Source organism: Ictidomys tridecemlineatus, chromosome 9, assembly GCF_052094955.1.
Source record: "Ictidomys tridecemlineatus isolate mIctTri1 chromosome 9, mIctTri1.hap1, whole genome shotgun sequence".
NCBI classification, from domain to species: domain Eukaryota; kingdom Metazoa; phylum Chordata; class Mammalia; order Rodentia; family Sciuridae; genus Ictidomys; species Ictidomys tridecemlineatus.
Window position 1 is genome coordinate 90722933 of NC_135485.1, and position 16243 is coordinate 90739175.

Genomic DNA, 16243 nt, shown 5'->3' on the forward strand with positions numbered 1-16243 from the left:
ATAGTGAAGAGGAAAACAAAAATAGAATACAGATCCTGCTGTCCTGATTACTGTGGAGACAAAACATGAATAAAAACTTACATGTGAAAAAAAAATCATATATGTGGCAGGTACTATAAAGATGTAGAATTGTGCTGAGTGTGAGAGCCAATAATAAGGGATTTGGCCACATTAGTAATGGCTTTCTTTAAGAGGAGAACTTGTTTCAGGGTTGGAGGAATACATATGTATCAATCAGACAGAGCGGGGGAAGCATTCCAGAAGCTGGGCAAGCATTTACAAAGGTTCTGAGGTAGTCAAATACATGATGCAGGGGAATGAGGCAGACTTAATGTGTTTTAATTTCTTGCATGAAGACTGAATGGAGCATCCTCCTCTTCTTTAGGCCTTCTTTTTGCCTGGATCTAAGAATTAAATGGACATAAGTGAACAACACAGAAAAAAATATGCAAACAAATTTACTTAATATAAATTTTATTTATCATGGCACCCTTAAAATGAAATAAAGACCCATAGAAGCAGTTTGAGCCATCTCTTACATATTAAATTGGACAAAGAATAAGTTCTGTAAAAGCAACCGAATTATGTGGGAAAGTTTAAAAGCTAAGAGTTATTTTAGTGAGGCCTTACAGAATTCTCCTTGGTCTCCATTTCCCATCTTTGATAAGAACTGTGCTTTTCTTCTAGTGCAAGGAAAGCACCTTTCACAGCTCCTGCTTTTAAGAAACAGAAGGGAGGTCACAATGATCTTCTTGCACCTGCTGTTTTTCAAGTGGCTTTAATTCAAAATAGTCAATGTGCTGGAGATGTTTTTAACTCCTTCGGTGGTGCATTTGAGGAATTCAAAAGAAGACCGTTATGACTGGAGCAGACAGTGTGTGGGGATGCGAAGGAAAGTAAATAAGAAAGAGGACTATGGATCGGGCAAAGTGGGGAGTCTGTGGACTGGTTAGAAAAAGTGCATTCTAGAAAGCATTGAACAAGTAATGAGGACAATGAGCTGGTGGTGCTTGAAGGCAGGGCTTTTTCACTCCCTAATGCTACAGGAGGAGGACCATATTTCAAGCAATGAGTGCCAGAGTGGTGATTGAAGTGGGGTGGAAATGCAGATCACCAGCCACAGAGAGGTCAAGGAGCCCAGAGGCCGAGTGTGGGACCAGTGTTCTGTGTATTTGCTGAAGTAGCCCAGAGTGCTGGCAGGCTTTCAGTGAAGTCGAAGACTGGCCAGGTGCCAAGCCCTCAATAAATTAAAGAAGATTGAATGTGGGAGGGGAAGGAAGAGCCGCTCAGTGTGCCAAATGAACATTTCATAAGACTTGGGGGGTTTGTATAATAAAATTCCTAGATTTTTGATGGTATAGTTTCCCAATATGTCATCATATTTTGGTCATGATGTAGATATATCAAAATCTGAACTAAAGGAGCCTCCCCATCTGGGTCGCATGTTCCACAGTGTAACAGGAATTACATCCTTATCTTTTGTATAGAGTCTACATAGATCTTCTTTTCTTACCCAAAGGTAAGCCATCAGGAGAAGGCATAGTGATAAACTGTGAAGGAAGTAAACAGTACAGCTGTTGAGGGGGAAGCTTCCATTGTTTTTATTTTCATACTAGTCCGAACATGTCACCCCTTTGGCTACAGTGACCTTTGCATGTACATTATTTATATAGAGTCTCATTTTATTTTTTAAAAATTCAACCTTTTAATCAGAATAATTAATTTTCCTTTGAGTCTATGAGAACTTTATCATTTATGCAAATTTTTGTGGAGCCAATTAGTTAGATCCTTTTGACAGCAGTTACACGAAGGGAGCAAGCCCTGATATGATGTGAGAAGTTTTGTCTGGAAACAATCTCCTCCTGCCTCCCCCTCTCTCAATTCATGTTTGTAAACTTTATCATTTCTTCGTTCATGTATTAGGCTAGCTGGCTTTGGTTGCACATGCCTGTAATCCCAGGAAGTGGGGAGGATGAGGCAGGAGGATTACAAGTTCGAGTCCAGCCTGGGCAATTCAGCAAGACTCTTGTCTCAAAATATTAAAGGAGCTGGGAAGGTAGCTCAGTGGTAGAGTGATTGAACCCTCAGCTGAGTTCAATCCCCAGCACCACAAAAACAAAATAAACTCCAACATTTATCAGGCCAACCAGCAATATTTCTGTACCAAGAAGTTGTCAAAGGAGAATTCTGACAGTTTTCAAAAGTGTATAAACTATGATTTTTAAAGTCAAAGGAGTAGGCTATGTAAGTTCACAGGAAAAGACCGGCAGGACATATGTCAAAACTGTAAACAGAGGTCTACGTAGGTTAACAGCCTTATAAATGATATTTCTTTCTTCTGGCTGAAATATAGTTCCAGTTTGACTCTGACATTTTTATAGTAAGAGTTTTTTTTTTTTTTTTTTTTTTTTTAAATATTATCAGGTGAAGGCAAAACCAAGGTAGGGGGAAATAAGTCAGGAATTAGCTATTGGAAAAGGGAAAAGATCTTCTACATAGGTGATAGTCATTGTGAAAAGTGGAATGTGCAGGTGTAGATGCTTGTGGTATATTTGATTCTTCAGGAAACTAATTGCAGGATATTCTCTTTGGAGGCTTCTAGTCACAGTTCTGTATTTTCAGGTCACTTGGCAGAATTTCTATCATCTCAAGTTTTAAGGAGCAAATAGTGCCTCTGGTATTTTATTCCCTGGGGAGAGGTAGTCATTGATTTAACAAGCCCCAAGGGCTCCCCTCCCTCCCTTTCCAGCTGTTGGAGTCATTTTTTTTTTTTTTGACTCACAGTATCCCCAGATTAACACAAATCAGAAATTGTTTCCTCTGCAAACAGACACTTACCAGGTGGGCCGTTAATTTTATCTGGGAGTGGAGTTAACTGTCCAACCCTAGTCAGGTTTGGGCCTGCTGCTTTAAAGTTTACCACACAGAGGCAAACACCTTCCCCTTTCAGAGTGTGACAAGGAAACAAAGTCAATTTAGGTGGCATTTAATATGACTCCTTGTAAACTGTAGGCATAAAGCCAGGCAGGGTTGCAGAAAGCTCTTGCTTTGGAGATGTCCCAATTGTAATGCCGTGCCAGTTCCAAATACGTGATCTAAATGATGCAGTGCCTGCTTGAGACAGCATTCTAGGTAATAGATAAATATTCATTCCCCATGAAGGATCACATCTAGAATAACAATGAGTACCGCTGCTCCTTCAAGTCTGGAGAAATTTGCCCTCCCTTTCAGATTGATTTTTATTTTAATATCAGAAACAATAAGATGATTCATTTCTAAAGTGTGAGTTAGGTAGAAAAATTTCAGACAAACTGAAGGCACAGAAGCATATTGAACAAATGCTCTACATAAACTGACCTTCCTAGCTTTGCTTTCAAAGGAAACTGGATGCGGAACTCTGAAAGAAGAGGGCACTGATGTGAAGGAAATCCAAATTCCAGAAGGATCCAAATTCTGTAGTTCAGTAAAACCATGTTTTTGATGGTAATAAACAGGGATGGAGTGCCAGAAATCCAGGAGCCACGTGGGCATTAAAATTTCAAATCAGGAGTGAAAGAGTTATTATCAGGGGAACTGTCTCCAGAGGTCCCTGAAAGGGATCATTCAACACCTTCAAAAATGTCTCCTAGGAGACAGCAATCACACATCTATCAGAGGGTAGCAGTGCAGATCAGAATTAGCTCCTGGGCTTCTAGCATTCCATCCCTGTTTTTCAATCACATTGCCCTCCCAGGTGGTTCCCTTGGGTATTGTCCCTTACAAGATGAACCCTCCTATGGGCCCACATATAGTCCACACCTAACATGCATCTTTGTCTTGCCACTGGTGGAGGCAGAGCTCAATCACAGCAGAGCCCTCTTGGCTTTGCAATTTCAGGACAGTTAGACCACCCCAATTTCATTTCACAATCAGGTATAAAGTAGGTAGTAGGTCTTATTTTCTCAAACTGTAGGAAATGCACCTTCAAATATTTACCTCCCCTAAATCCTGATTTTGGTACCTTGAGGAAGCTTTCCAGTGCAGTGTAGGAGAGAGCATGAAGAGTTTAGACCACTCTTCTCTCTACCGTAGAGATGTAAGTCAGTGCTGGGCTCATGATGGCAGAATGGCTTCAATGCAGCCCTTGGCAAGTCCTGAATGTGTGATTTTGGTGCCCTGTATCCCACAACTATTTTGTTTTCATCTGTCAGTGTTTTAGCTAAAACTGAGGTAATTTCACTTTAATATCTTTTTTCATTTAGGTAGTTGCATTAAAACCCATCTATTTGTGTGTATACATGTGTAGGAAATAGAAGCATCCACAAAAATGTGACAGATGCGAAGCGTACAATAGTCTAGACTAAGTTCTTGAAGCAACTTAGATAATGTAGTTTTGTAAATGACTGCTTTACTTTCCTTCTCTAATTTGAAGGGTATTCTTATTTCAACCACTAATTAATAGTTTAACTACTAGTTCAGGAGGATCCAGAACATGATATGTTACGTTATCTTCCCAAACAGCTATCAGTACCCTTGTCTCTCTCAATAAATACGCTTAATAAACATGTCAACTGTAAATATGTTTAAGTATCATGTCTGATAGAGGACTTGTTTTTCCCCTAAAATTAAATCTCAAAAATTTAATCTCTTAATGAGAAATGGAGGAATTAATATTTTTATTTGAGGGGAGGTACTGGAAATTGAACTCAATGGGCACTCAACCACTGGGCCACATATCCAGCCCTATTTTGTATTTTATTTACAGACAGGATCTCACTGAATTGCTTAGTGCGTCACCATTGCTGAGGCTGGCTCTGAACTTGCGATCTTCCTGTCTCAGCCTCCTGAGCCACTGGGTTTACAGACGTGCATCACAGCACCCAGCTCATATAATTTTTTATACTTTGAATTGCTTTGTTTGCCTTTATTTCTGGCAGAGCCTGTATTGGATATCTGTTTTTCCTATGGTTTTCAATTGGGTAATCCCCAATGATCAATTATAGTTGATCATTCTTGACCAGTGTAATATATTTTACAGATTTTACATGACTAGTGTTAGCAACATAAATACATTTGTATTCACTTAAAGAAGAAAGTAAATATAATAAATTTTGTGAAGTATTTTAAGTAAGTATAGTTTACCTTTTTTTCATAAGCACAGGCTACTTAGTGTGTACCCAGATTTATTAGGATCTGAAGCATATGCAATATGAGAGACTTTAAGAAAAAGAAAACAATGCATTTACAAAATTAAACTCAAAAGTACACATATATTTATAATGAAAATAGGTGTAGCAAGTTATACATTTTAAAGAGCTGAAAAGTATTACAGAGCATAACAAAATCCAGAAATATAGTAAAAATCAGTGTTTCTCCTCCTCCACACACACTTGTGAAGCAACCTGTAGTACAAACTTATGAGCATAATTCCACCTCTTGAGTGTGACCTCATGCTGTGACAGCCTGGGTGATGACTATGTTCCTGGCAATTTCCTTAAACTGGGATGACTAGCAATAACATTGCTACACAGAAGTGACTGAAAATCAACTAAGTTTGTTTCATTAAACCCAAACTAAATGAGTCTTCAACTCCCCAACTTCTTAGCTACATTTCAAAAATGTTCAGGGCCATTCTAGTTTTACTCAACACAAATGTAGGTATGTAGGGAAAGAGAGGAGAAGAGGAGGAGAAAGAAATAGTCATCCTAACAGAGTGCTGCTTAAGTACTTTGTTTTTCAACTTTTATGAAAACCTGAGAGTCTGTGAGCATATTGCTATGGCCTTTACGAGAGCCCCTGCAAATGAAAGACCCTGAAGCTCAAACTTTATTAGTTTCAGTTTCCTGAGGGAAATTCGATGAAAGAAATATAATTGAATGTTCCAGATACTTTAAGGAACCATAAAAATCCATATTTCTTACATTTCTTTCTTTCATTCTTCTGAATTATTATACAGAGTTATTCTTTATCTGTATTTTAAGGCTTTAGTATTGAATTGCTGCATTAAAAACTGTCCCATGGAAAACTATAACTATTTCATAGTTTCTGCCTTTTGAATAAATTGCATGTACCTAATTCTTAGACAAAAATATTTAAGAAAAGCAAAATATATTTACTTTACCACAATAAGAAATACCAAAATCCTTGAAGGAAATATGTAACTGCCTATAAAAATCACCAGGGCCCCTGGAAAAAATGGATTATATTTATATATAGTATGCCATGTTACCCTTTTGGGTTCTTTAAACCTCTAAATAGTCAAAATTTGAAGGATTTTGATACAAAGTAGTGACTTCGCTCTATTATGCCTAAGGAAAAAATGGAATTGTAACACAAATTCTCCAATCTCATAAGTAAAATTACAGGATGGGGAAGTACAATACAGATCCACTAGTGGAAACTGAGGATGGAGTGTTATACAAAATTTATCTCATTACTCCTCCATAGTGGTATAATTAGAATAACTTTAAAATTTTATATGATTTAAATTATTGATGTATAGTTAAAATGAAGATATAGACTAATTTAAATCTCATTAATTCTTACTATGCACAATCTAATATGAAATTTATGTAAAGATTAGTTTTTATGATATTTGCAACCCTTTAAGATGTAATAATGGTGCTATCGACAGAAATCCTCTGTTTATTCTGTGTGAAGTCTTGGCCTAATACCTTGTGTTTCACATGCCATCTTAGAATGTTTTTCCTTCCTCCTTGACATGGGCCTTGACTGTGACCTAGTGCTACTACTTGGATCCCTTCACTCTGCAAGCACGTGCCTGCCCTTGCTTTCTGCTTGTTCAGGATACCTCTCTCCTGTTGTTGTGCTTCTGGTCTGTTCCTGTGAACTCTGGTGACCCTCCTAAGACAAGTGCTCTGTCCTACAACCTGCCAATAAGTGATGTAGCCATGTTAGGAGGAGATGGTACAACTCAGGCAGAGGTACTGTGTTGAGAGGAAAGTAACACCACCCTGGGGAAGGCTGAGAACTGAGAAAAGCTGGCCCATGTCAGGCAGTGCTACAAGAGGGTAAGCAGGACTCTCTGCCATCCCTTCTCTTGTTCTACTAGAGGAAATTTGCAGTCTAGCACCAGTTTCTTTTCAACACTACATATCCTGTGCTGCACCCGATTCTATACAATTATGTCCCACTTACTCTCTCAGAGTCTGAAAGCTCTGTGCAGATTTTCTTTTTTTTTTTTTTTGAGAGAGAGAATTTTTCAGTATTTATTTATTTTTAGTTTTCGGTGGACACAACATCTTTGTTTGTATGTGGCGCTGAGGATTGAACCTGGGCTGCATGCATGCGAGGTGAGCGCGCTACCGCTTGAGCCACTTCCCCAGCCCCTGTGCGGATTTTCATTAGTCCATCACCTAGAATTAGTGAGGGGTTTCTGCAGAGGCTTTTTCTGTTAGATCCTAATAGATGTTCTTAGGTGTTAGATGTTCCCTTCTTAATAGATATGTAGATATTCTATATAGTGAGATATCAAATAAATATTTATATGAAAGCATTTTTGTATAAATTCATGATTACTTTTGTTTGTAATTTTAAAAGGTGACATCATATTGTATCTTCATTTAGAGCCTTATGGTAGAGATACATTTGCATCGTTCTGTGTAAAGCATTCTTTCCATAAAAGCTGTAACATCCTGTCTCTGAATGGACACCACTATTGTCGTAGAAGAGGTACTATATTTCTCCTGGAAGACAGCCTAAGAATAGTGTTATCCAATTTCATTATTTCTTCCTTTACAATCCTAAGAAATAGACTAATCTATTATCCAGTAGCTCCCTCTAGACCAGTTTTATATGATAAATTATTTATCAGAACCCCATTTAATTTGAATGTGTGAAATGGATGAATAAAAGAATATTTTAAGTTTGTATATAAACTGGTCATTTTCATTTGTTTAAAATATTACAGTCAAATGAAATTTTTTTCTGTACTTTTGTCTATTTTGAGATATTTAAGATCTTTCATGTAATTAGAAAACTGAGTTTTAGATCACCTTTTAATGTATTTATTTTGTCTCTTAGATCATAATTATCAGTGGTTCCCTTAGCACTTCTAACACCAGCATCCTGGATAGCATAATCATTTGAGTTTTATAGGAAAGACTTATTTTCATAATAATGTCCCTATAAAATGAAAAGGCTTTGATGTAATTAATTTAAATGTAGTTTTTGGAAATTTGGTTATTTTAAAGTCAGATGCATTTTTAGCAATAGTAGTGATGATGATGATGATAACGATGATGATACCATAATTTGAGAGCCTACTTTATTCCAGATACAATTTCTGGTACTAGACATTTTATGCCCATTTTGTGTTATAGATATGTTATCAGTGTAAATATTTATAAGATACTGTATATTTCAACACATGTATACAATGAGTATTGATTGATGAGAGTAAGTAGCATATCTATCATCTATAATCTATGATTTTCTTCTGTATTGAGAACATTCAAAATCCTCTCTACTAGCTATTTTTAATATTCACTTAACTGCTGTCAACCACAGTTATCCTGATGAGCTAGAGAACATTAGAAGTTACTCCTCCTTTATGGATGAATCATTTGAAAGGTCAAATAACTTGAACTCCCAGCTAGTACTTAATGATAGAACCAGGATAGCAACTCTTGTGTTCTTTATTCTGAAGCCTGAGATCTTTCCACCTCTCTAGGCTGTCTCTCACAATGTGTCTAGGATTTTACAAAGTCAGGACTTCATTATTGGCCTTTATTTCTCTGGAGTCAGTGGAGAATTCCATTTTCTTCCAAAGAAAGAAGGTGAAATGAAGTGGAGACCTACTTCTTTTTCCATTCAATGGATGGATAACATCTCTGCAGATGAACTATGGTTTCCAGTTCATACACAATTGAAGTTGACTCACTAATTCATAATTTAACATTTGTATGTACTTCCTGTACAGAAAAACTCTTTGGAAGATTTTATCTCTAAATTGAGATACATAAAATGTTAGCACATATATCTAATTCTATTTTACCATGGAAATAAGAACATCACCCTATACAGTTGAAGAATCTTAATGCCTTGTCTAGGGTATCAATAGGCAGCAGAAGCGATAGGGATTCATTGATCCCTAATGTCAGAAAGAATCTAGGTCAGATAATTAAAATTCCTATTTATGTTATAGTTCAAAATAAAAGGATAAAATGAAAATGTAATATTTAATTATGGGGCTTCTAAGACATTTTATTTAATAAATACAAGAGCTTTAAATCCATAAACGTCATATTCAGGTTAGTAATGAAGTATCCCTGCAAATATTTGTATTTGCTATTTGCTATTTGAGACTACTTCATTACATTCCTAACTTAAAATAGATATTTAAAATGTGACCTACTTAAATGGACAGAATCTATATTCTTTCTGGAGGAATGCCTCACTTAATAAGACGTAATTTCTCTATCAAGAAAAATGCATTCAGAATGAAATCCCAAACCTTCAGGAATAAGGCCTCTGAGTAGCCACATTATAGTGCCCCAGAATTCATGCAGATTGTACATTGTTGTTTGCTTACTGGGGGGAGAAAATGGGGATTGAACCCAGAGGTGCTCTACCATTGAGCTATATCCCAGCCCCTTTAATTTATATTTTAAGGCAGGGTCTTGCTAGGTTGCTGAGGCTGGTCTCAAATTTGTGATTCTCCCATCTCAGTCTCCTGAGTTGCTAGGATTACAGATGTGCACCACCACATTTAGTGATTGTCCCTGTTTTAAAGGGAAAATCTTTTCAGGTTTCCACTTCTGGGTTATTTGTGATTATTTGATACTTTTATGCTCTTCTCCTTGGTTCTTAGTTCTCAGCAGCTATGAAACAAAAATGAAGTAACTTTATTTTTTTATACAACAAATATTTAATGCCTGTTATGTGCCCCTGAAGCTGTACAACAATAACAGCTGACAGCAAAACCTCATGAAGAAATAGAAAATGGTGAAGCAATAACACAACGTAGAGTAGTTTAGGTCCATTTTGTTTAATCTTGCTTCTCCTGAGAGTGGACAGCTAGTAGATTTAGTCCTAGAGAGGCAGGGGAAGTGTCCCTTATTTGACTAAAATTCCTTGAGGCTGAACAAATGTGAAAAAATTGAAAATCAAATTGGGCTGGTTGTAGTACAGAGGCCAGAGAAGCAGGATTAACCTGTCCCTCAAAGACCGACAGGTCTGAGACATTGATCCCCAACTGGAGCATAGGGCCCAGGACGGGCAGGACCAAGGAGATAAGGATAAGGAATGCCACCGCAGACACTGGCCAGCTCAAGGCTATCAGGGCCAATGTTATAATAGAAGTGTTTTCATGAGCTTAAGGTTTGATGCCTTCATAATTTCAAATTTCAATATTAGATTATTTTAGGGGTGAGATTGTGTTTGTGAGGAGAGTGGCCTGAAAGAGTTAAACCCTTTGGCTGTGGCAAACCCCAGCCTTCCTTTGGTTATATGATTTGTGTTGGCAGACGGGGTAGTAACTGGCCAATTGTGACAGAAGCCCAAATTCTTCCCTCTGCCCAAACTATCCCTTGGCATCGACTATGCTGAGAAGTTGATTCCACTGGGTGAGTATGCAGGCTAAGGACCTGTGGGATTTTCACACCTCTGAGGGCTTCCCAAATTATTACAGAATAATAACTAATGCTAATAATGATGACTTTGTGGTGTCAAGAAAGATTAAGTTATTTTATCTGTGTAAGTTATTTGTCTGTGTAAGAGAGCAATGACAGAAATCCCTCCCTCAAAGTCAATAGTTTAATGCTTTGACATTTCTGGGGAGGGAATAAACAATTACTTTTGAAATTTACATAAGAGCTTATGCTCTGATATTGCCAGATAAATAAGTTGTTGTTTTATGTAGCTTTAGTGATACTTCTGTTACTGAGTGAAATTGATTCAGGGCTAGCACTTGAATTTGCATTTGCAATCAGAGTTATTTTGCATAAAGATCAAACTTTTAGTTTGGAAATAGAGTGAAGGATTTACTTCATCAGGTCTGAATTCACATTTTTCACCTCATTTGAAATAAGATCTCATAAGTGAAAAAAAGTGCTGAAAGTTGGGGTGAAATAATTGTATTTTGAACAATTTTTCAGGAACTGTTTTGAAATTCAGAGGTCTCTGTACTTGTGATACTATTTCCAATTGACTTCATGTCAAAACTATATGATAATATATTTTCCTTAGGTATTGTTTATATGACAATTCATAGTCCATATATTGCCAACAGCATGTACCTTATTCAGACCTGACAAGATTATAGTCTGAGAATTTACATTTTTATTCATATGAAAGTATGGACTTGAGCATCAAAGGAAGAATAGAGCCACACTATCAGAGCACTTGAATAAATATTAAGTGACAAATGAAACTGGTGCTACACTAGCTTCAAGGCCTGTGGATAATAAGAAAATCTTCAAGCGATGCTAAACAGTATCATGGATGCCTTTCCTTTTCTAATCTGCCCTTGCATCTTACCATTATAGTTGTCAGAGCTGGGAATGATGGGGTAGAATGTATGATTTTTGTTGATGAGTTGAATTAAAAGTAAAGGAAACTTTAAAGGTAAGATAAATTCCTCTGTTCAGCAGTATAAATAGAGAAATGTGCTTTTTTGAAAAAATAACTACTTAATCACTCCTCACCTAGTCCTTCTAAAAGTGAAGTTATGAAATTGATGTTGAATTTGAAGCACACCAGGTAATATGCATTCCTATTATTGTTAAATTTTAGTTTTAATTTTTAAACCAGAATTCAGTTCTATCTTCATGTTTGCGATGTCAAAACATGCCCTTGTGGGAGAGTACATACAGTACACATTATGATTCATAGAAGATCATTAAGTAGGTGATTTTATGGAAGCACAAGTAAGCGAAGCTGCGTATCAGAGAGAAAGCTCATCAGCACTACTGTTGTAAAGTCTGCTATGGCAACAAGAGCTAAAATGACCCCAATAATCCTTGCCTCCTGGTGTTCATGCACTGTCATATTGAAATCTGGCCAGCTTAATTCCTCACTTCTGCCCAGATGAATATGGCAGACATGATGGGATGTTGCTTCTTATCTTAGGCTAAATAAGAGCGTAACTTTCCCCTTGGCTTCCCAGACTTATATTCTTGGTGGTTTTATGAAGCATGTTGTCATGTTGACACATGCAACAAACCCAGGACAGCCCCCATCCAAAGCCAGCCAGGAACCAAGACCCTCGTCTTAACTACCCTTGAAGAACTTAATACTACTAATAAACCTGTGAGCTTGCGAGCAAATTCTTCCCCATCGAGAATTTTATTTTATCATCTTCATTTTAACTTAATTACAAATTTAAACACCCCCATCTCCAAATAGAGCATATTTTGAGGTCTAGGGGTTAGGGCTTCAAAATATGAATTTTCCAGGGAAACCGTTCAGCCCATAACAATTGGCTACCTAAAAATCTGTAATTATTTGTATGTTTATAGCAAAAATGTGGTTGATCTTACTGTGTATAGAGGTCTTTTGCTTCCTTGTTTTTCTTTAATATATTTGTTTCATAAAATTTATATATATATATATGTATCTATATCACATGATTTAGTGTACATATTTGCATGTTCTGGTCTCTATAACAAAACTATAATTCCTATAAGCACATGTCTTTCATATGTTTTACATATAGCACTTCAAAGTATATAAGATAATGTTAATCGATGTATTTTCTAGATATATCTTGTGTTTATTTGTTTACTTCTAAATAAGAATATTCTAGAAGTAGTTTACCTTGAGAATAAGGACTTTTTCATGATAAAGATACTTGAAGAACTTATATTTATTTGAAGTATGTATGTATAGTTTTAGATGGTGCTAGAGCTAGAATATCTATGTAACTATTTGGTCATCCAAATTTAAGGGACACACTACTAGAGCTTCTTCATCCTGTGCTGTTGATTCATCGAGACACCATTTTTCTCTGAGCATTAATAGAAGTATATATACTTAAAATATTTCAAAAAAAAGGGGCAGGGGAGGAAAAAGAAATGAAAGCCACTGCTATGCAAAATTTCTTTTAAGTATATGCCAAAGGTTCTCAAAATCTGAACGGCTCATCTAGGGAGTCCCTGGAACTCTCAGGGGACCTGCAAGATTGAAACTATTTTGAAAATAAAATTAAAGCATTGTCTGTTACCTAGAGGTGTAGCTCAGTGGTAGAGCACTTGCCTAGCATGTGCTGCAAGGGTTTGATCCGGTACTGCAAAAAAGAAAAATTATCTTTGACAAACCATTTAAAATTATTACTGTTATTAAGTCTTGACCTTTGATTAGGCATCTTTGCAACATTCCACATGACTAAATTGGAAGTATACATGAAATTCCTTTGTTCTGTACTAGAGTACAGTGGCTTTCTCAGGGAAAAATTCCTGTGCAGTTGTTTGAACTGTGAGCTGAACTAGCTGCTTTTTCATGGAACACCATTTTAACTGGAAATCATGACTAAAAAACTATCTGTGCCTATGCAGACTTAGGTATGTGACAGACGTTTTCTGAAAAAGGAACCGAGCCCTTCACTTCAAGCAAAACTGCAACTGCTAGCATTTACTGCTGGTATCACAATTTAAGCTTTCAAACACAAATTTGAATTTTGGAAAACTTGTGTCTGCCCACATGAATTTGGCTGATTCCCAAATTTAAAGATTGTCCTTATGAGATTGTTGGTGATATTAACAAATGTTATGTTTATGATATTATATAATGATATATGTCAACATTAGAAAAGACTATACAAGCCAGGCATGGTGGCACACACCTGTAATCCCAGTGGCTTGGGAAGCTGAGGCAGGAAGATCATGAGTCCAAAGCCAACCTCAGCAATAGCGAGGCACTTAGCAACTCAGTGAGACTCTGTCTCTAAATAACATACAAAATAGGGTTGGGATGTGGCTCAGTAGTCAAGTGCCCCTGAGTTCAATCTCCAGTACCATCCCCACCCCCCGAAAAAAGAAAGGACTATATAATTTACTGAACCAACATTTTCTAAATGGCTTGAGTACCATATTATAAGATAGTACCTGAGTTAAAGATTCTTTCAAAATACAAGAAAAAAATTTTTTAATGTAATGAAGTACAATTTTATATTAGCATCTATAATATTAAAATGTGTTTGATTTAAACATTAAAGTCCATAACCTTGTTTATTTATGGTTCATAAATTTTATTGATGAGGTTGTAGATTTCATGTGACATTTAACTTCAGAAACTACCATGTGTTGAGTTTTGGTAGAATACTACAAGAATAATATCCACAATTATGCAAAAAGGGTATTAAATTACTACGATTTCCATCTAGATATCTTTGTAAGGTTAAATATTTTTTGCACTTAAACCAAAACAACATATTGCAACAGGTTGAAAATAAAAGCAAATATGAGAAAATAATTATCTCTATTATGCCAAACATCAACAAGATTTTTAAAAAATCTCCTTTACATTTTGTACAATTGCTCTCTTTTAAGTTTGTTTTTGAGTTTTATTTATTTATTTGTAGATATAGTATTTGTCATGAAAAATCTGCTTTTGAAGTGGAATTGGAAGTTCACATTTTCTACCATCATAGTAAAAGATTGTTTTAGGCAGGAATGTTAAATCAGAGGGAAATTTGAATAAAAAACAGGAGGTTTATGGGTATTAAAGTATCTCCTCACATGCTTACAAGTTACAAAAGAAAAATAAAGAGGAATTGTTTGGTGGAGAAATCAACATCACCTTGAACTGGTGATCAAAGTCAGCCTCTAGTTTGAGGAACATATGGACAAAATGTACCTCCAGATGTGATGGCCTTAGAGAGAGAGTGTTGCAGCTGAAAATCCACAGGCTAAATCAAATCATGAGCAAACATTTGAGACCAAAATATGAAGTTTTCTTTTAAAAAACTACATGGTAACATACTTCAAAAATATCAAGATCAGAAAATACAAGGTATAGAAATGTTGTGAGACTGGATGCTGTATTAGAGGGAGAGAAATACTGAAAGGGCATTATTGTGTTAAGTTGAAAACTGGAATATGGATGGTAAAGCACTCTATCAATGTTGAATTTTCTGGCAAATGTAGTGTGATAGTAAGAAAATACTCTATTTCTTAGGTAATAAACATTGAAGTTTTAGGGGCAAAGGGCCTTGATATTTTCAAGTTACTTTCAAATGATACAGGAAAAGTTATATATAAATGTACATTTACATATTTCTGTATACATACATACATTTGATGACATGAATATGTTCACAGAGTGCACAAGGACTCTCTGAACATATTCATGTCATCATATATAATTATATAGACGTGTAGTTATAACCAAAGTAATTTTTGCTTACAATTATATGTCTATATACCATACAAAGGAACCTAAAATGATTTTTAGAATTAGCAAAATATTAATAATAGATGTATATAGATAAATAGTACACAGTTGCTCCTTGTACTATTGATGTTCTGTTAAATATTCAGTAAATTTGAATAATTACCAAATAAGATATCTAAAAATTTAAATGCGGTTACATTTTACAAACTATTTAATGAACTTATGATTGTTTTTAAAAATACATATTTAATTTCGGGGGGATTCTTGATAAATTTTGGGTATGAAAGTCACAGAGGCCAAGGACCATTGGTGCACACTGTGGATGGGTAGGTAGGGCTCTTCTCACTATCTCAAATCTATTTTATGACATCAAGGAGAGCTGATTTGGTAGAACCCATTTACTAATATTATAATCCAGGGCAAGCCATTTAGTCTCTCTTAACTTTAGTGTCCTTCTATGTAAAGTTCAATCACTTGTTTTGTATACAGACCTTCAAGTAACAAGCCCTCCACAGTGCTATCTTTATGGGTGACCTGTGTGTTTCTGTGTTCTGCCATGTCATTTTGTGATTGGCAAGTAATTTTTGGTTATAATTATATGTCTGTGTACCATCACAAAGAAACCAAAAAACATTGTCAGGATAGTTCTTTAAAATACAAGTTTTCATGCCCCTACAAACAAAATGGTTGGAGACACATAGAAATGTAATGATGAACCTTAAAAAGAAAGTCATATAGGAACCATGCATGGTGATGCTCACCTGTAACCCCAGCTACTCAGGAGGCTGATATAGGAGGAACAAAAGTTAGAGGTCAGATGTAGAAAGTTAATGAAACCTCATCTCAGATTCAACAAGAGCTGGGGATATAGCTCAGTAATAAAGTGTCCTTGGGTTCAATCCCTAGTACTGCC

At 36.0% G+C, this 16243-nt stretch overlaps 1 protein-coding gene across 26 annotated transcripts in view; it reads left to right on the forward strand.

Annotated features, from left to right (window-relative positions):
• Camk2d (calcium/calmodulin dependent protein kinase II delta) overlaps nt 1-16243 on the forward strand; it is a 301168-nt gene that overhangs the window by 82131 nt on the left and 202794 nt on the right. The window lies entirely within an intron of this gene.